Genomic DNA, 21,074 nt, shown 5'->3' on the forward strand with positions numbered 1-21,074 from the left:
GGGCAGTGCTGAGAGAGTGCTTCACTGTCAAAGAGGGGCAGTGCTGAGGGAGTGCTGCACTGTTGACGGTGCCGTCTTTCGGATGAGACATTAAACCGAGGACCCGTCTGCCCTCTCGGGCGGATGTAAAAGATCCCATGGAACTATTTCAAAGAAGAGCAGGAGAGTTATCCCCGGTGTCCTGGTCAACATTTATCCCTCAGCCAACAGATTATCCGGTCCTTATCACATTCCTGTTTGTGGAAGCTTGCTGTGTGCCAATTGGCTGCTACGTTTCCCACATTGCAACAGTGACTACACTCCAAAAGTACTTCATTGGCTGTAAAGCCCTTTGGGACGTTGAGGTTGGGAGAGGTGCACTTTTCTTTTTTTCCAGGTCTAACCGAGTCCAGTAGAAGGGCTACAGCAGAGGCAGTGGGCCATGACAGCATTGTCATCCATCATGTACTTACCACCCTGCCCCTTATATAGTTTGCACGCGCTGAGGTCAATGGATGACACCATTACATTGTGTACACACTGCGGCCGATTTGTCACAAGCGGGTCCCCATCGGAATGCAGTGTTCGCAGGTAGACTGACAGCACGACTGAAAGGCAAGTGCAGGAAGGTGCCACACCAGGCATGCAATATAAAAAGCCCCATAGTCAAAGAACAACTTGCCTTTGTATAGCGCCTTTTAACATAGTAGTGTCCCAATGTTCTTCACAGCAGTGTTATCAAACAAATTTTGATACCATCCCACATAAGGAGATATTCGGACAGCTGACCAAAAGCTTGGTCGAAGAGGTCAGGGGGTGGAGGGGGTGCAGGGGGTGGAGGGGGGGGTGCTGGAAGTGGAGTTGAGGTCAATGATCAGCCACGATCTCATTGAATGGTGGAGCAGGCTCGAGGGGCCGTGGGGCCTACTCCTATCTCTTACGCTCTTAGGTAGGTTTTACGGAGCGTTTTAAAGAAGGAGGGGGAGGGAGAGAGGCGGAGAGGTTGAGGGAGGGAATTCCAGAGCCGAGGGCCTCGGTAGCTGAAGGCACGGCCGCCAATGGTGGAGCAAAAAAAAAAAAAAAAAAATTCGGGATGCCATATTTTTCGTGGTTCAATCATGGAAGAGGCCAGAGTAGGGAAAACGAGGATAGGAATAGTCCTGTTTAGTTTAAACCATCCCCTGCTCTCCCCTCCCCTCCTTCACCAAGGTTCAGTGGCTCCATCCAGAGGGTTTGGCCAAGAGACAAAACTCACCCACTGAAAGCAGCTGTGTTTGAGCATCACTCGAGCCAGGGATTTGAACCCGGGCCCGTTGGAAGACATCCAATATTCTCTCTCGCGTGCGCGCTTCTGGGATATTTGTCAACTACTCGTTGACCTGTGTTGAACTCTGTCTCATTGCCCTTAGTTTTATACAGTACTCTTGGAATAGAAATCAGAAGGGAACCACAGAGTGAACCCACTCCCCCCACGTCAGCCAAGCCATTGCCAAGACACTGCGATGCCCGCCAGGGTGCTTGGAGAAAATATGCACGATTGTTTCTCTGGGGAAATTGCACATTGCGGCTGTTCTGAAAGAAGGTTGTGCACCATATTATTGTCAAATCAGGCCAGCGTAGGAGGCCTCAATCTGGGATTTGGGGCTGAAATCAAATGTGCAGGTGAAAGAGAAAGATAGTTACAAACAGGAGAAAGCGAGAGAGATGGGAGGTTAGGGGAGGAAACTCCAAATATCTGTCGCCTTCCGTGAAAGTACTTTGAAATGGTTTTCCACTCTCCATGAATTCTACTCCGCCCACAACTCCCACCCGAAGCACTTTGTGGTTCAATCACGCAAACCTGTTCTCGCCCAGCGAGGGGCGCTACTGGCTCTCGCTAAATTGCACGGGAGTTAAAGGAGGCGCGATCCCGGTAGCGCCGTGCCACGCCCCACTAGTCGTGCCTCGGGCGGCCGCACCTCCGGCGATGACATCATCAGCACGCGCAGCGACCCCTTTCCACCCCACAATGCACGGGCCAGCGTCGCAGGTGGCGAACTGGGCCAACCTCCGTTCCCGGGGCGGAAGTTAAAGGGGAGATGCGCTGCGCCGCCATTTTTTTCCCGCCCGGCCAACTCACCTGTCGGCCCATTCTCAGCAGCTGTTGCCTGGTCCGGGCTGCCATCGTGCCGGGCTGCGGCTACGGCACCACACAGCCCTGGTGGCCCAATGATGGCCCAAAGGGCCTGCAGAGTGTGCAGTGGCCCTCCCCTCAACTGGGCCTTCATACATTGGACTTTAGAAGGACGAGAGGGGATCTCATAGAAACATATAAGATTCTGACGGGACGGGACAGGTTAGATGCGGGTAGAATGTTCCCGATGTTGGGGAAGTCCAGAACCAGGGGACACAGTCTTAGGATTAGGACTGAGATGAGGAGAAACTTCTTCACTCAGAGAGTTGTTAACCTGTGGAATTCCCTGCCACAGGGAGTTGTTGATGCCAATTCATTGGATATATTCAAGAGGGAGTTAGATATGGCCCTTACGGCTAAGGGGATCAAGGGGTATGGAGAGAAAGCAGGAATGGGGTACTGAGGGAATGATCAGCCATGATCTTGTTGAATGGTGGTGCAGGCTTGAAGGGCCGAATGGCCTACTCCTGCACCTATTTTCTATGTTTCTATGTTTAATGGAAGGGGAGAGGCATTGAAACGCGCCGACGCTACGCGGAGAAGCCCGCTTGCCGCCCTGGACACCGCCCCAACAGGAAGTGGAATGCGCAACATTGCACTCCACTTCCTGTGAGATGCGGTAACCGCAATTTCCTGCCTCGACTCGGGACACGGGGAGGTTTCAGCCAGTCACTAGTGTGTGCACGGTTAACCACCTAACACTGCAGTCCAAAGCAAATGAACTGATTTCACACTTCATCACATGGGACTTCTTTCCAAGTCAGATGAAGTAATCTGCAATTATATTTGTGTTACATTTGGACGCAATTTAACTTGTATTGCAATGCACTGACAACTCTTATCTGGGAGCAGATAGCAATCCCAGCCAAGGCTTCAGATGACACCAAAATCATGGCAACAACCAAATAGTCCATGAACCCCAACTAGACGCCGAGATTGCAGAATTATCTCGCAATCTCGGCCAGGTTTTTCTGGTTATTCATAATGTGCACTTTTGAAATTATTTGATTTCTAAACTTCAAATATCGATCCTGGGTCTCTATCAGGTACAAGTAAAAGAAAGACTTGCATTTATACAGATTTACGAGGAGAATTTTAGCTATGAGGAAAGTTTGAATAGGCTGGGGTTGTTTTCTTCGGAACAGAGAAGGCTGAGGGGAGATCTTATAAAAGTGTGTATAAAATTATGAGGGGCCCAGATAGGAATGACCTATTTCCCTTAGCAGAGGGGCCAACAACCAGGGGGCATAGATTTAAAGTAGTTGGTATGAGGTTTAGAGGGGATTTGAGGGGATTTGAGGGGAAATGTTTTCACCCAGAGGGTGGTGGGGGTCTGGAACTCACTGCCTGAAAGGGTGGTAGAGGCAAGAACCCTCATCACATTTAAAAAATACTTGGATGTGCACTTGAAGTGCTGTAACCCGCAGGGCTATGGACCCAGAGCTGGAAAGTGGGATTAGGCTGGAGAGCTCATTGTCGGCCGGTGCGGACACAATGGGTCAAAATGGCCTCCTTCCATGCTATAAATTTCTATGATTCTAGAGCACCTTTATTGACCACCAGATGTCCCAAAGCACTGTACAGCCAAATGAAGTACTTTTGAAGTGTATTCACTGTTGTAATACAGTATAGGAAACAGTGGGGTGGAAGGAGCGGTGTAGACTGTAGGTTCTAAAATAGTAAGACGGGGCTGTGTGAACCATTTTTGTTGACTTCATTAAATATATCTGACTACTATTGGTAATTACAGGCTCTTTTCTCGAGCTGGTTTGAAGGATGTAGATCAGGGTTCAGTCCATTTATATGTGGAAAGCTTGAATTGCTTGTTGTTATACGGTGGGGGACAGAAGTTACTGTTGCCAATGTTGTCACAGGACTGGAGGCATTTCCTATTACGCGAGGCATTTCCAGGTCTGCGCACGATATGATTCAGATCATATTTAGATTATTAATGTGCAAGTTAATATGACGCCGAAGCGGCCAAATATGTCCCTAAAACATCCTTGTTTTCAAATCCCTCCATGGCCTCGCCCCTCCCTATCTCTGTAATCTCCACCAACGCCCCCCCCTACCCTCCCCACCTCCAGCCGTCGCCCACTACCCCTCCCCACCTCTAGCCCCGTCCCGCCCCCTCCCCACCTCTAGCCCCGCCCCGCCCCCTCCCCACCTCTAGCCCCGCCCCGCCCCCTCCCCACCTCTAGCCCCGCCCCGCCCCCTCCCCACCTCTCGCCCCGCCCCCTCCCCACCTCTAGCCCCGCCCCCTCCCCACCTCTAGCCCCGCCCCCTCCCCACCTCTAGCCCCGCCCCCTCCCCACCTCTAGCCCCGCCCCCTCCCCACCTCTAGCCCCGCCCCCTCCCCACCTCTAGCCCCGCCCCCTCCCCACCTCTAGCCCCGCCCCCTCCCCACCTCTAGCCCCGCCCCCTCCCCACCTCTAGCCCCGCCCCCTCCCCACCTCTAGCCCCGCCCCCTCCCCACCTCTAGCCCCGCCCCCTCCCCACCTCTAGCCCCGCCCCCTCCCCACCTCTAGCCCCGCCCCCTCCCCACCTCTAGCCCCGCCCCCTCCCCACCTCTAGCCCCGCCCCCTCCCCACCTCTAGCCCCGCCCCCTCCCCACCTCTAGCCCCGCCCCCTCCCCACCTCTAGCCCCGCCCCCTCCCCACCTCTAGCCCCGCCCCCTCCCCACCTCTAGCCCCGCCCCCTCCCCACCTCTAGCCCCGCTCCCCAGCCTCGAGATGTCTGTGCTCCTCTAATTCTGCCATGTTGAGCATCCTTGATTATAAGTCGCTCAACCATTGATGGCCGTGCCTTCTGTTGCCTTTGCCTCAGCCCCAAGCTCTGGAACTCCCTCCTCCCTGAACCTCTCCGCGCCTCTTTCCTCCCTCAAGACACTTCTTAAAACATACCTCTTTGACCAAGCTTTTGGTCATCTGCCCCATTTTCTCCTTATATGGGCCGGTGTCAAATTTCTAGTCTTATAATTAATACTCCTGTGAAGCGCCTTGGGACGTGTTATTACATTAAAGGCGCTATATAAATAAAAGTTGTTGTTGAAAAACAAAGTAGTTTCCTACCTAATCTCGTGTTGCTTTGCTCCACAGCAGGTCCAGATCTGCTGCCTTGATCAAAATGCAGGATTCAGAAACAGCCCTTCTGCCCTATTCTTTCGGCCCGTGCAGATGATCATTGTGACAGTGCTGACAAACCCCTATTGCTCCATGTAATGCAAACCAAGTATCTGTCAGCTCGTGTTTCGGAACTGCACTCAAGTTCATTGTTCTCAGTGACAGGCTGTTTTATACCTTATCAGCTCTCAGGTTGTCGACATGCTAAAAGACATTGATCCAGCAGGAAGCATTTCTCCACATTCACCCACACAATACCCTCATAATGTTTAAGTCCATTGGATTAGTTTGCCTCTTCCCCATGCCCCATGAGAGAGAAAGACTTGCATTTATATAGCACCTTTCACGACCACCAGACGTCCCAAAGCGCTTTACAGCCAATGAAGTACTTTTCGGAGTGTAATCACAGTTGTAATGTAGGAAGCGCGGCAGCCAATTTGCGCACAGCAAGCTCCCACAAACAGCAATGTGATAATGACAAGATAATCTGTTTTCGTGATGTTGGTTGAGGGATAAATATTGACCAGGACACCGGGGTCAACTCCCCTGCTCATCTTCAAAATAGTGCCATGGGATCTTTTATGTCCACCTGAGAGAGCAGACGTTTCATCTGAAAGACAGCCCCTCCGGCAGTGCAGCACTTCCTCAGCACTGCACTGGAGTGTCAGCCGAGATTTATGTGCTCAAGTCGCTGGAGTGGGACTTGAACCCACAACCTTCTGACTCAGCGGAGAGTGCGCTACCCACTAAGCCACAGCTGACACACAATGAGATACAAGAAACATTTACGTCCTTCCTTCAAAGCTCAGCGATTCAGAAAGCAACAGCATCTTTGTCTGCTTTGTGTTGAATCCTTTCCAGTGCCTTGGACAGGCTGTTCAGAGAAAGTTCACCAGGTTGATTCTGGAGATGAGGGGGTTGACTTATGAAGATAGGTTGAGCCTGTACACATTGGCTTTCAGAAGAATGGGAGGTGAACTTATTGAAGCTTATAAAATAATGAGGGGGGCGCAGAGAGGATATTTCCACTCATAGGGGAAACTAAAATCAGGGGACATAGTCTCAGAATAAGGGGCCGCCCATTTAAAATGGAGATGGAGGAATTTTTTCTCTCAGAGGGTTGTAAATCTGTGGAATCCTCTGCCCCAGAGAGCTGTGGAGGCTGGGTCATTGAATATATTTTGAGCAATAAGGGAGTAAAGGGTTATGGGGAGCGGGCAGGGAAGTGGAGCTGAGTCCATGATCAGTTCAGCCATGATCTTATTGAATGGCGGAGCAGGCTCGAGGGGCCAAATGGCCGACTTCTGCTCCTATTTCTAATGTTATGTTCTTACATACAATTTATTAAATCAATTAGGTGGCAACATGCTCGTATCAAAGGTGCGATTATGTATAAAAAGGGGAGGGGGAGATTAAGAAGAACTCCAGGAGTTGGAGCAGAGGTGGGATGGTAAGAATATCCCTCATCTCTCCAAGTTGTTGCGCCTGTGGTCTCCACATAAAAGTCCCTTGTTCCCTCTACGCAAATTAAATCTACATCAAGACCGCGGTTCAGACTGTGCAGTCTCTGCCAGTCGCGTGTGGACGGTCCAAGTAGTGGGTCTTTCCTCCACCTGTACCCACGCCACACCTCTATAACTGGTCAAACAGGGGCTGTCCCGTGACTGAAATGCTCACAAACGCAAACCTGCCCTCAAATCCAAGTGATTATCTCGGAACAGGAGTAGGCCATTCAGTCCCTCGAGCCTGTTCTGACATTCAGTTCGAACGGGCCTCAAATCCATTTTCCCGCCATTGCTCCATATCCCTGATACATGTACCCCTCCCCCCCAAAAAAAAATCTAGCAATTTCAGTCTTGATTGTCCCTGCATCTACAGCCTTTTGAGGAAGTGCTCCCAATTTCTACTTCCTGTGGGTGAAAAAGTGCTTGCTGATTTCCCTCCTGAATGGCCCAGTTCCACTTTTAAAATGGCCATCTTGTTCTCGATTTCTCCTCCCCCGCCCACCCCCCCCCCCACTCCCCAGAGGAAATGGTTCTCCGTTAAATCCTTTGAACATTTTAAACATCTTAATCAGATCGTCCCTCCACCTCAAAAGAATGCCAACCAGGTTTATACAATCTGTTGTCATAATTTAACCCCCCCGGAGCGCCAATATCATCCCGGTGAATCAGTGCTGTACCCGCGCCAACACATCTATCCCCAGGGCCGGCGCCCAAAACTGAACGCAGCACTGCAGCTGGGGCCTGGCCAAGACTCCGTACAACTGAAGTATACCTCCCTCCCCTTTGTATCCCAGCCCCTTCGAGATAACGACGGGCAGTGCGGAGCTGTGAAACAACGAGGTCCGGAGAAGAAAAGAAGATGATTGATAAGACAAGGAAGGCGGCAGGCAATAGGGGGAAAAAGGCAAAGTGGAAACTAATGCCGTGGGAGCAAAAACAAAAAGTATTGAAAGCCAAAAGTTAGAGAAGTATATCAGAAAATAAGCAAATGAATCAGAAGAAATGCTACATAAGCAAGAGGTAACATGGTATGGATTAAGACATACATGATTATAAGTTACAGAACAATCAGCCTTCAAAAATAAGCTGGTCATTCTAGAGGTTATACATCAGGCACTGGAGAGGGTGCGGAGAAGATTTACAAGGTCGATAGCAGAAATGTGAGAGTATACATATCAGAAAAGGATGAACAGGCTGGGTCTCTTTGCTCTTGAAAGAAGGCTGAGGGGTGACCTAATAGAGGTCTTAAAAATTATGAAAGGTTTTGATAGAGTGGACACAGAGAGAGTGTTTCCACTTGTGGGGAAGAGCAACACTAGAGGCCATCAATATAAGATAGTCAGCAAGAAATCCAATAGGGAATTCAGAAGAAACTTCTTTACCCAAAGAGTGGTGAGAATTTGGAACTCACTACCACAGGGAGTGGTTGAGGCGAATAGTATCGATGCATTTAAGGGGAGGCTAGACAAGCATATGAGGGAGAAGGGAATAGAGGGTTATGCTGATAGATTTAGATGAGGAAAGACGGGAGGAGACTCGAGTGGAGCATAAACGCCGGCATGGTCTGGTTGGGCCAAATGGTCTGTTTCTGTGCCGTATATCCGATGTAATGTGATTGCAAGACAATTCCCTAGACCCCACACGCATCAATGAACAGAATTAATACCACTGACCACACAACAGCCACGACTGACCCACTCAGTACTGACTGAAAGGCCGACCACAGACAAGGTAAAAGAATGGATTTTGCAAGGAAATAAACAAACAGCCACGTGGGTAACGTAACACCGGAAATGTAACACACATCAACAGCTCAAGATTCACCCTGCCAGCTTATGGCCTGGTGAAATGATTGGCTTATCACTTAGCGCCCGCTATTTTCACAGCCTCTGGCATCACTAAAACAGATTATCTGGTCGTTATCACATTGCTGTTTGTGAGAGCGTGCTGTGCGCAAACTGGCTGCCGCGTTTTCCAAATTACAACAGTGATTGCATTTGTGCTGCATTGGCAGAGGTGCCATATTTCGCATGAGACGTTAAATCGAGACACCGTCTGCCCCAGCAGATGGGCATAAGAGATCCCGCGGCACTATTCGAAGACGATTAGGGGAGTTCCCCCAATGCTCTGGCTAAGGTTAACCTCTCAGCATCACTAATCAGGTAACTTATCACATTACTGTTTGTGGGACCTGGCTGTAGCATTTCCCTACATTGCAAAACTGCTTTATTGGTAGTAAAACGCTTTGGGGGTGTCTGCAGGTCATAAAAGGCACTGTATAGAACGATCTCTAGTTCGGACAAAACGTCATTGATCTGAAACATTAACTCTGTTTCTCTCTCCAAAGATGCTGCCTGACCTGCTGAGTGTTTCCAGCATTTTCTGTTTTTATTTCAGATTTCCAGCATCCGCAGTATTTTGCTCTCTCTCTCGAGATATATATATATATATATATATCTTTATTCTAACAGCTCATTGTGCTAGCCAGGAATCTAATTACAACATTCGCAGTTAAGAGAATCTACCTTATAAAGAGTGTGGTTTGAGGCTGTTTGCTGGGAGTGGGGATATTGATTTTGTGGGATTTTTTTTCATATCACTTAACTCAATTCTCACGCTATTAATCCAATGAAATGTCCAATTCCTGTGAAGCAAGAGGCCAATGTAAAAGTTGCATTAATCAGTAATGGGCCTCCCAAGCCCTCTGTCACACAGAGCAACCATCAACCTCAGAATAGTCGGTCATTAGCTTCATGTTTACTGACGCACATCGGTTCCTCTTTATTGCAAAGCTTCGTTGCAAACAGCGACTTTAAAAAAAAATATAAGCGCAAGTCAGAAATATTTCCATGTATATATGTGAAAAATAATTCCAAATACGTTCCCCCAGGTTTCATAGGATAAATGCATCGGACTGAATGGTTACTCAGGGATGAGAAATATGGGGGCATAACCTGAAAATTAAAGCCAGGCCGTTCAGGGGTGATGCCAAGAAACACTTCTTCACACAAAGGGTCTTCACATGGGAATCTGGACTCTCTCCCCCAAAAAAACTATCAAGACTGGGGGAGGTGGCCAATTGAAAATTTCAACCCAGATGGATAAGTTTTTATTGGGCAAGGGTATTAAGGGATACAGAGCCAAAGCGAGTAGATGGTGTTAAGATGCAGATCAGCCATGATCTAGCTGGTTGGCAGAACAGGCTCGAGGGGCTGAATGGCCTACTCCTATGTTTTGTTATCCCTATTCTTTTGTTTAAATTGTGGACATTTATGCTTTCGTGCTTGCTTCCTTCTTCAGTTTTGACAACTCAAGTTTGATGATTTTGTTTTTCATTTTCTTGGCCTTCATGACCTTGTAGTGGTCAAAGTCCGTCATTTTGGCCCTCTTATCATGGGCATCAAATTTCTTTGCCCAGCAAGTTGCTTGCCATTTCTCACTGATTTCCTCCTTTTCCCAAGCAGCTTTCAGACTTGCGGCGGACACGGTGTGGTATTTGAATCTTGAAGTCAGTGAGCTGCATACATTTAAATGGCATAGCCTGCCTCCTTACTCCACTGCAAGGGCCATCCATCAAAGCCCGGTTCTGGTCAATAACATCGACAATAGCCACTAGCTAGCCGGCGTGTGGGCCAAAGGCAAGATAGGCCTCGCAGCCAATCTCCACCTTGTAGACCATGGCGGCTGTCCGCGTGTAGAGCTGGTGGGCTCCACGTTCACAGTCTGCTCTCTGTGGGGCTTCAGTGTGAGCTCAGTGTTCCCAGTCACCTCGACCAGAGATGTGCGCGGCAGCCGAGGGAGGGGAAGAGGGCACAGCTGTGGTGACCGCCCCCCCAAGGCTTGCGAGCAGCGAGTGCGGACAATGTCAGGCAGAGGGAAAGGCGGCAAGGGGCTGGGCAAAGCCGGAGCCAAGCGGCACCGCAAAGTGCTGCCGGATAACATTCGAGGCATCACCAAGCCGGCTATTCGGTGCCTGGCTCGCCGTGGGGGCCTCAAGAGCATCTCGGGGCTGATCGATGAGGAGGTGTGCAGAGTACTAAAGATCTTTCTGGAGAATGTGATCCGGGACTGGTCACCTACACCAAGACTGTGACGGCCATGGACATGTGTACACACTGAAGCGCCAGGGACGCACCCTGTATGGGTTCGATGGTTGAAAATACTTGAATAGCCTTCCAGCGCTTGCTGTAAAGCGGAGATATAAAAAATGACTACTTGGGGATGAGAACAGGACCGCTTTTTTCAGAACAGTTATGCAACATCCTCTTTCTTGGTCACCTTTATTCTCCACTGGTCTGATCCTAGATTTGGCAGGTCAAGTAAAGGGCTAGAGTCACTGCGAAGGAGCAGTTATCTGTAAATTCAGCGGTCTAGGCCCAAACTCTGGAATTCCCTCCCTAAACCTCTCCGCCTCCCTCTCCTTCATTTAAGACGCTCCATAAAACTTACCTCTACGACCATGCTTTTGATCACCTGCCCAAAGATCTCCTTATGTGGCTACAACAATTCCGTAATGCTCCAGGGCGTTTGACTACATTAAAAGGCACATGTAAGGTGAGGTCATTCTACTCGGCTCGGCATCAAGCGTTTTCAATGACCTGCATATTTCAAGATACTTACACCTGTGTCAGGATCCTCATGACTGGAGGCCCTTGTTAAACAGCAACATCTGTGGGATTATGTGCGGAGATTTAAAAGGTGCCATCTGCAGGGTGATCAGATTCTCAGATACTGTTCCTCTGCACAGCTGCCCATGATCCTTTAAACCAGAGGTTCTCAACCAGGGTTCCAGGAGAAAATTTCAGGTGGTCTGCCAGTTGGTTGTCGCATCAATATACAGGGGAGGCTGAAGGCAGAGACTTCAGTGGTCTCCCCTGCACAGAGACGACTGGAATAGTCTCGGCGATACAAAGACTGCCTGCGCAGTCGCTTCAGGTTCTTACTGTTGGACACCACTGGTATGGTTAGACAAGTCCCTTTGTGCGTCACCGACTTTTACAGCAGTATTTATCTCGGTAAGTTTTATTTTGGTCACTAAAGGGTTTGTGGTGACGAGGTCGGGTGGTTAAAGTCGCTCAGGGCCCTGTTGATTTCTCCAATTCCCTCACGTGTCGCCCGCCTCCGCCAATACTGGCGGTGTTCATTCAGGTCGCTGCCGTCACTGCTGTGGTCAGGTCTGGGATCGAGGTCAGAGGGAAGTTTCTGTTGCCAAAATGAAGGACATGGACCTGGAGTCCGACCGTGCACAACACGAGCCTGTTGCGAGCTCTGCGCTCGTTAATCCTGGTTCATTTCCTGTGAAGCAAATGGTTGATGGGGTGGAGCTGAGCTTGAACCAGTTACACAGGATATACGGCACAGAAACAGGCCATTCGGCCCAACCAGTCCGTGCCGGCGTTTATGCTCCACTCGAGCCTCCTCCCGTCTTTCCTCGTCTAAATCTATCAGCATAACCCTCTATTCCCTTCTCAGTCTTATACTTGTCCAGCCTCCCCTTAAATGCATCGATACTATTCGCTTCAACCACTCCCTGTGGTCGCGAGTTCCACATTCTCACCACTCTCTGGGTAAAGAAGTTCCTTCAGAATTCCCTATTGGATTTCTTGCTGACTATCTTATATTCATGGCCTCTAGTTCTGCTCTTCCCCACAAGTGGAAACATGCTCTGTGGCCACTCTTTATCAAAACATTTCATAATTTTAAAAAACCTCTATTGTGTCACCCCCTCAGCCTATTGGGTCACCCCTCAGGTATTTACATGTTGCGCAGGTGAAGACTGTTTTCAGCAATACAAGAGTCATTCTAAGCTACGGGTTCTAAATTTCCATCCACAATTCACACAGGTTGTACTTTAAAATGCAGCAGACAGTATCAAAATCCCCGAGATCCTGGACGGTTCCACCTGAAGTTGGCGGAGCTGCTTTTCCCTCTCAAACGGCAGGAGCGAGGTTCCGAGTAGACTGGCTCCAGTTAAAACTTCAAAGGAAAAGCAGCAGGAAGGCAGCTGCTGCTGGTGCCCCCGAGCCAAGCTGGCCGAGCAGGTGCCGCACACCAGGCCAAACGCCCAGGCAGGAGCGCGGAGAAGCAATTAAAAAAACCAAAACCCCCAAGTGGAATGTTGGGATACTGAAGCGGTAACAGTGGAGCAAAAGTTTTACAGAGATTACAACCGGGGTTTTATTGTGCACTTGGCCTACTGGTCGTCACACTTCGAAAAGGACCTCGCCACAATGGAAAGGGCTGAGAGAGAGAGAGAGAGAGAGAGAGAGAGAGAGAGAGAGAGAGAGAGAGAGGGGACTCCAGCACAAAGTGGATGAATTGTGAGGAAAGTAGATTCATCTCTACAGTCGAGAGACAGGATGGGTTTTTGCACGAGATTCTATCTCTCTCTCGAGTTCAGGCACTCCATTCACTCCTATAATTGGGCTCCGTGATCCCTATGATCTGGAGTGTGCCCAATATCTAGTTGAACAACAGTGAGAGCCAGGGATTGTATGTGAAAACCCTCACTCAGTACACTAGCTACTGAAATATAATGAGCACCACCACATTAATTCTCCTTTCTCGGCAGAAGGCAGACTTTGAACATAACATAAGAAACAGGAGCAGGAGTAGGCCATTCGGCCCCTCGAGCCTGCTCCGCCATTCAATAAGATCATGGCTGATCTTCTACCTCAACTCCACTTTCCTGCACTACCCCCATATCCCTTGATTTCCTTGATATTCAAAAATCAGGCGACCTCTGTCTTGAATATACTCCATGACTGAGCTTCCACAGTAGAGAATTCCAAAGATTCACCACCCGAGTGAAGAAGTTTCTCCACATCTCAGTCCTAAATGGCCGACCCCTTATTCTGAGACTGTGACCCCTGGTTCTGGACTCCCCAGCCAGGGGAAACATCCTCCCTGCATCTACCCTGTCAAGGCCTGTAAGAATTTTGTATGTTTCAATGAGATCACCTCTCATTCTTCTAAACTCTAGATAATATAGTCCTAGTCTACTCAATCTCTCCTCATTAGGACTAAATAAACAATGTAACTTCAAGTACACTTTTCCAATCTTTCTGAAGGAACACTGAGACACTTGGTGAGATGAGGCCAGATACCAATTGTAAAGCTGCTTTATTTCACAGACAGTGTCAGCTGTGGCTCAGGGTAGCACACTCACCTCCGAGTCAGAAGGTTCTGGGTTCAAGTCCCACTCCAGGCACTTGAGAACATAAAAATCTAGGCTGACACTCCAGTGCAGTGCTGAGGGAGTGCTGCACTGTCGGAGGTGCCGTCTTTTGGAGGGGACGTTAAACCGAGGCCCCGTCTGCTCTCTCAGGTAGATGTGAAAGATCGCATGCCACTATTTTGAAGAACAGGGGCGTTATCCCCGGTGTCCTGGCCAATATTTATCCCTCAATCAACATAACAAAAAACAGTAATTGGGTCATTATCACATTGCTGTTTGTGGGAGCTTGCTTGTGCGCAAGCTGGCTGCTGCGTTTCCCACATTACAGTGACCACACTCCAAAAGTACTTCATTGGCTGTAAAGGGCTATGAGACGCTCGGTGGTTGCAAAAGCCGCGATATCAATGCAAGTCTTTCTATAGCAAGTGAACATACAGAGTAACAGTCAAGAGCGAAGTGCAGTTATTTAACTCGCCCCTCTCCTCACAAAATGGGGAACAAATTAATAAACCACGAGCCTGATATGGGCCGACGCAATTGTTTTTCGAAATACCTTTCTCTCTGGACCACTTCTACCCATCGAGATTGGATGCCGGCTGCATTGTTAGCCTTCAGCTCCTGGCTGAGAGCCCTGTCTCGTGATCTTTTGTTCCAAACCAGTCTGCCCATACCATGGAATTTCCCTCCTCCTCTGTTAATTTGGAACCCAGAAAGGACACCTTGTGCAGGTACTCCCCAGCAGCTCCGTCAACCAGACCTTTCCCAGGAATCTATTCTCTGCAAACACCTCGTGCCACTCCCATAGGAATACAATTGTGCTCACCACACCAGATGTCAATATTTGTTGGCCAGCTGAGATGGTGCCTTGCCTCATTCTGCAAACCGGCTTGTCTGGTTCCAATGCACGCTTCTCAATGCCTGCAGCCTGTGACCTTTCACTTTAAGACTGCGTGAATTCTCCTGGCTTTAAAACACAGCCCTTAGCCATAAACTCAATCTCAAAATCCCTTCCTTATTTACAAAAATCCGAAAAGATGAGATAACGGTTCTTTGCTTAACCATTTTTAACCAAGTTGGTTCAGACTTTAAAATACAAACTGCCACTTTGTGTTGGCTGCGATATAGGATACGGTGTGACTGAGGGGGAGAAAGGGAGGGATTGTTCTTCCTCAGAACATTGCCTCTTGAAGGCAGTTCGTTGGGGTTCCTGCTCACTGAGCTGTCAGTAGCAGAGGGCTCCAGGTTGGGGCCTACCTTAGAACTGTGAGCAGACAACATAACCCTCATGATATAATTAAACCCAAGATGGCTAATCATCAATATTGAATGAAAACAATCTTTGAGGGTCTAAGATGTTTGACAATAAATGTGACCATTCCAGCTAACTGACTCTTCGTGTTTGTCTCCATTTTCCAAAGCTTCAGTCAGTCGAATAAATAGGCAACAGTGATGCCGATGAATCCAATTACCAAGTATGCGCCTGTGAGTATGCTCACGGGTTACAAAAGAGTTGTAGAGCTGTTGCGATGTCCACCGGTAGGTACGCTCGCGGCCTTCCGCGAGAGGTGGGCGCCGGAGGGACTGGAGTGCAGCATCACCCCCAGCAACCAAATTTTAATTTGGACCACGTCAAAAGTTTAATTTGTTTAAGTTTGTCGGTTTTAGTGCCCACCCGCACTCCACCGCCCTTTTAGCCAAGGGGCACTTGTATAATTTGTGTTTGGTAATGTGTCGCGATATTTGTTAAACCTTTGTTAATAAACCAACTAGTTCTTAGCAATGTGTTGCTATGAATTCTTAAGCAAAGAATTCATGAAGCAAATACATTACACCTGCCACTTCAAATCACTATTGAGAGCCCAGACAAACTTTCAGGATACAATGTGGAGTTAACCCCCACAGCCACCATCTCAATCTCCAACGCCTTCTCCCACTTGCAGGGTCTCAATTACCAAAAAAGCTGTCTGACCATCTCCGCCTCTCCCTGAACACCCACATTTCCCTGCTGTTCCTAACCCCACTACTGGGGAAACACTCCTTCCAGCTCGCTCCTGAATTTACTCTCAAGCTCCCAATTCCCTTTCTTCTGACCTCGTATCGGTCACAACATCTCTACCCCTGCTGACTTGTTGAATAGCTTCCTCACCTGTGCCTTCAATGCATTCCTTTCCAGCAAATCACTCACCGTCTCCAACCTCAAGCATTCCCCTGGCACGATCCCCAGCTCTGCTCTCTCAAGGATCACAAACATGAACACAGCTGGCACACAACTGGTCTTGTTACTCACTGCTAAACCTGGCTACTCAATGTTAAACGCCATCATATCTTGCACTTCGCAACTAAATCCCATCACTCCAGGAGCCACCTGGAGGATAAGGACAACTCAAGGCCCCTTTTCTCCGCGATGAACCACCTCCTCAAATCTCTTTGCTCTGGTCCTCGCTTCCAATAACAAGTACAAGGAGTTCATGGATTGTTTCAGCATGAAGATTGAGACCATCGACACAACTCCCTTAGTCACCATCTCTGCCAGCTCGTGCCCAACCCACCACTCACCCCATCATGGGACACCCCATCACTCTGCAGTTTCTGGTCATTATCACATTGCTGTTTGCGGGAGCTTACTGCATGCAAATTGGCTGCCGTGGTTCCTACATTACAACAGTGACTACACTTCAAAAAGTACTTCATCGGCTGTGAAGCATTTGGGATGTGAAAGCCGCTATATAAATGAAAGCCTTTCCTTTTGGGCATCTTGTATTATTGGGTGCTGAGACCTATTCAGTGCCTGGGGTCCACACCACAGCACTCCATAATACAGGTCCACAGCACCGTCAGTACCTATAACCTGGTGCACACTGTACACAAGGTTTAATAAGGCCCTGTTTCATATGTAAATTAGAGGAAATCTCCACAAGCCACCAGGAGTACATACTCCATGACCAATACAATGGCTGTTCTGCATTGCTGGGTGGTCCTCTCTCCCCTCCCTCCACATAGATCAATGAGTGATCTCCTTCCGCACGGCCTCCAATCCTGACCAGTGAACTGGGCTTTTTATTTTTCTCCCCAAAACCGCACTGTCACATCTTTGAGGAGGGCCGAGCGGCCCTTTAACGGCTGCTGGAGCCTGTCGAGCCACCCTCACAGCCTCGGCACTTTCCCAGCGAATCACTGCGCACCGTTCTGGGAGCCTGACTCACCAGGCGAGCCGGAAACTCCGCAGGCCCAGCGCACAGAGGGACTGCATGAAACCCACCCCCCCCCCCTGCACAGGCTGGGACCTCAGGGGAGTAAAACAACCCCACGCACACGAGGATCACGGGACAACTGGAGTATTGCGTCCAGCTTTGGTCACCACACTTTAGGAAGGACGTGAAGGTCCTCGAGAGGGTGCAGAGGAGATTCACCAGAATGGTTCCAGGGATGAGGGATTTGAGCTGCAAGGTTAGGCTAGAGAAGCTGGGGTTGCTCTCTTTGGAGCAAAGGATGTGGAAGGGAGATTTGTCAGAAGTGTACAAGGTTATGGCAGGTTTGGATAAGGTAGAGAGAGAAAGGCTGCTCCCATTAGCTGATGGTACAAGGATTCGAGGACACAGATTGAAGGTTTGGGGCAAGAGATACAGGGGGATATAAGGAACTTTTTTTACGTGAGTGGTGATGACTTGGAACTTGCTGCCGACAAGGGTGGGGGAAGCGGAGACGATCAATGATTTCGAAAGGAAATTGGACAGACACGAGGGAAATAAACTTGCAGGGCAATGGGGAGAGAGTGGGGAATGGGACTGACGGGATTGCTGTACAGAGAGCCGGCACGGACTCGATGGGCCAAATGGCCTCCTTCTGTGCCGCAATGGCCTCCTTCTGTGCCGCAATGACTCTCTGACCGGCTCGAGTGTGGCTACAAGAGAGTCAAGCTGGGATTGGGAAATGAAAGCCACAGGAAAAGCATTGCTGCCTCCACAATCTGCCAGCTCTGGCCACGCCTCACGGTCTCACTGCGAGAGACCAACTGTGTGTCGAGACACTGATCTATTGTATCTCTGGGCCAGGCTCACCAAATATGCAAAGTTGGCAGGAGCGAGCGCGGTGATGTTTGATAAGGCCGGACAGATTTACAGCAGGAAGCCGGCAGCAGGGGAACGATGCAGCTCGTCCAGCTGAAATCAATACCAGCCGCGGAGTAAATGGAACTGGCAGCTGTGAGCATGGTGCCGAGCTGCTGTGTACACAGGGAGCCTCAGCACACAGGCCAGTCAGTGTCGGGAGGAAACGGAGGCCCAGAGCAGCTGCAGCCCAGGCAGGCAGATGGAATCTGTCCTCCCCTCTCCTCCCGCCTCGCTCCATGTCTGCCTTCAACAGTCGCTTCCCCCTCGATATCTACTGTCCATCCTATTGTGCGCTTCAGAATAAAATCACTTTACAACCCTGAAAATGCCAAACATCTAAACACACATCAACAGATTATAACTCGGGCTCACACCAGGAGAAGGACCGACCGGCTTAAGAACAAAGTTTCTAGTGAAATCCGACCATCACTGACAGTGGAATAAATCCCATTTCCCACATTTTACCTCCTCCAACCCTACAACCCTCCTCCAATTCTGGCCTGATTTTAATCACTCCGCCATTGGTGGCCATGGCTTCAGCTGCCTAGGCCCTAAATTTGGAATTTCCCTCATTAAAACTCTTTGCCTCTTCCTCCTTTAAGACGCTCCTGAAAACTTACCTCTTTGACCAAGCTTTTGGTCGCCTGTCCTAATATTTACGTATGTAGCTCGGTGTCAAATGTTGGCAGATTATGCTCCGGTGAAGTGCCTGGAGACATTTTGCTACGTTAAAAAAGGTGCTATATAAATGCAAGATGCATTTATGCCAGGAGTTTGAGTTTCTCTTTTGAAATCTGTTCATATTCTAAACAATTTTCATGCAATTCAAATGGGGACTATTAGACAAAGTTGGCAACCCAGTTAACATCCCCAGCATTGAAGCACTGACCACACTCGATCAGCTCCGCTGGGCGGGCCACATTGTTCGCATGCCAGACACGAGACTCCCAAAGCAAGCGCTCTACTCGGAACTCCTTCGTGGCAAACGAGCCAAAGGTGGGCAGAGGGAGCGTTACAAGGACACCCTCAAAGCCTCCCTGATAAAGTGCAACATCCCCACTGACACCCGAGAGTCCCTGGCCAAAGACTGCCCCAAGTGGAGGAAGTGCATTCGGGAGGGCGCTGAGCACCTCGAGTCTCGTCGCCGAGAGCGTGCAGAAAACAAGTGCAGGCAGCGGAAAGAGCGTGCGGCAAACCAGTCCCACCCACCCTTTCCCTCAACGACTGTCTGTCCCACCTGCGATAGGGATTGTAGCTCTCTTATTGGACTGTTCAGCCACGTAAGGACTCATTTTAAGAGTGGAAGCAAGTCTTCCTCAATTCCAAGGGACTGCCTATGATGATGTTTAATATTTCTGATATTGCTCTAAGGTTTATTTCACCTTCTGTCCGAGAGAACTATGTCTGCAAGGCCGCCCCATGGCTCAGTGGGTACAGGCACGGATTCACACACCCCAGAAACGTCAGGATGCCCATCCACGGCGAGTTAACCAAGCTCAGCCAGGTCAGTAATGGCAGGTCACAACTGGCCTCGACAGCGGGAGGGGAAAAATTAAACTAGGAACAAACACAGACAGTGCACAGCAAGTCAGTCGGTATCTGCAGGGAGAAATGACCAAGTTAATGATTTGGGGGTGTACCTTCACCAGACCCCAGGGGAGCCTGGATCCCGATTGCGTTCTCGTGATTTTGGAAAGGAACGTGTTCCGTTGAGGCCAGGATCAGGTGTGGTTGCAACACCCCATGGTCGAATTGCCTGCTGACCTGATTTTAACTCCCGATGGATTCCCCGTTCATGCCCAAGTTCAAATTAGAGTCGGGTCTCAACGATGTCGTCAGGCTGCAAAACGCACATGTAACGCAGGACCCTGTTGGCTCCGGGCGTGTGTCCTTGCTGCCTGGCGCAGGAGAGCAGGTTAAAACTGCAGATGTTGCGATCGTGGCGGCTTTCGGACAGGCAAGAGCCAGGGGCAGATTTTAACTGCCCGCCTGCCAGGTTTCTGCTGAGCGAGCAGGGTTAAAAATCGGCCTCCAAGTATCACGCATGAAGAATGGAGACATGAGCAATCGACTAGAGGACTGCCAGTCTCGTGGTGCTGTACCTCAGCAAGAATCAAGGGACGGGAGGAAAGTGTCAAAAAGTTAGAAACAGGAGGGTTAGAAAACATCGTGCAGTGTGACTTGATGACCAGTTCCGATGTCCAAAAGTCTCCTGAGTGGAGCCTGGCTGCTGTGCATAGCGGCATTTACCTCGGCACGAGTTTGGCCTGGGAGTTCAACTCAATTTGGAAGGACGACACAGGAGAAGTGCTTGGTGGGCCGCGTATTGTGCACTGTGGACCCTCAAGTGGCCATCTTTCACGTGGGGTTTTCTGAGACCCCTGCCCAACACCAACAGGTTCCCAGACACAGCAGTGGAGTAACTGGTTCATCACGGGAGCACTGGCCTCCAGTTCCCCTCCTTTCAACCGACAAATAATCACGGGCAGCGGAAGCGGAATTTTACAATGACTTGGCCGCTGCCTTAGAGGCCCTGCTGGTGGGTCTCGGAAAATCGCACCAACAAAGTTTAAATCCTCATCACTCACCCCACCCCGCCCCCATTAATTTTGCACAATCTCAAGCTGCTGATTTTAACAGATCTCGGTATTCGGAGTTAGACTTTATCCACCAATGAGGTGACATTGGTAAAATTGGCGGATTACAAACCAATATTCACAAAAAGGTCAAAAATATGGACACAGATGTCTGGGCCTCAGGGATGAGATTGCGAGGGCTCGTGGATCGTAATTTGCACACCACTACAAGAACACAAAATCCATCCGTCTTTTGGATGGGACATTAAACCGAGCAGACGTCTGTTCTCTCAGGTGGACGCAAAAGATCCCATGGCACCATATCGGAGAAGAGTAGGGGAGTTATCCCTGGTGTCCTGGCCAATATTTATCCCTCAATCAACATAACAAAAAACAGATTATCTGGCCATTGTCACATTGCTGATTGTGGGAG

General features: G+C 49.5%; 1 protein-coding gene and 2 pseudogenes across 2 annotated transcripts in view; 1 reads left to right on the top strand and 2 right to left on the bottom strand.

Annotated features, from left to right (window-relative positions):
- cuedc1b (CUE domain containing 1b) overlaps positions 1 to 21,074 on the bottom strand; it is a 173,818-nt gene that overhangs the window by 88,902 nt on the left and 63,842 nt on the right. The gene's annotated exons all lie outside the window — the stretch shown is intronic.
- On the bottom strand, positions 10,032 to 10,458 carry LOC139226971 (large ribosomal subunit protein eL14-like; annotated as a pseudogene).
- LOC139226972 (uncharacterized) lies at positions 10,642 to 10,936 on the top strand (annotated as a pseudogene).

The sequence above is a fragment of the Pristiophorus japonicus genome, chromosome 16 (assembly GCF_044704955.1).
Source record: "Pristiophorus japonicus isolate sPriJap1 chromosome 16, sPriJap1.hap1, whole genome shotgun sequence".
NCBI lineage: Eukaryota > Metazoa > Chordata > Chondrichthyes > Pristiophoridae > Pristiophorus > Pristiophorus japonicus.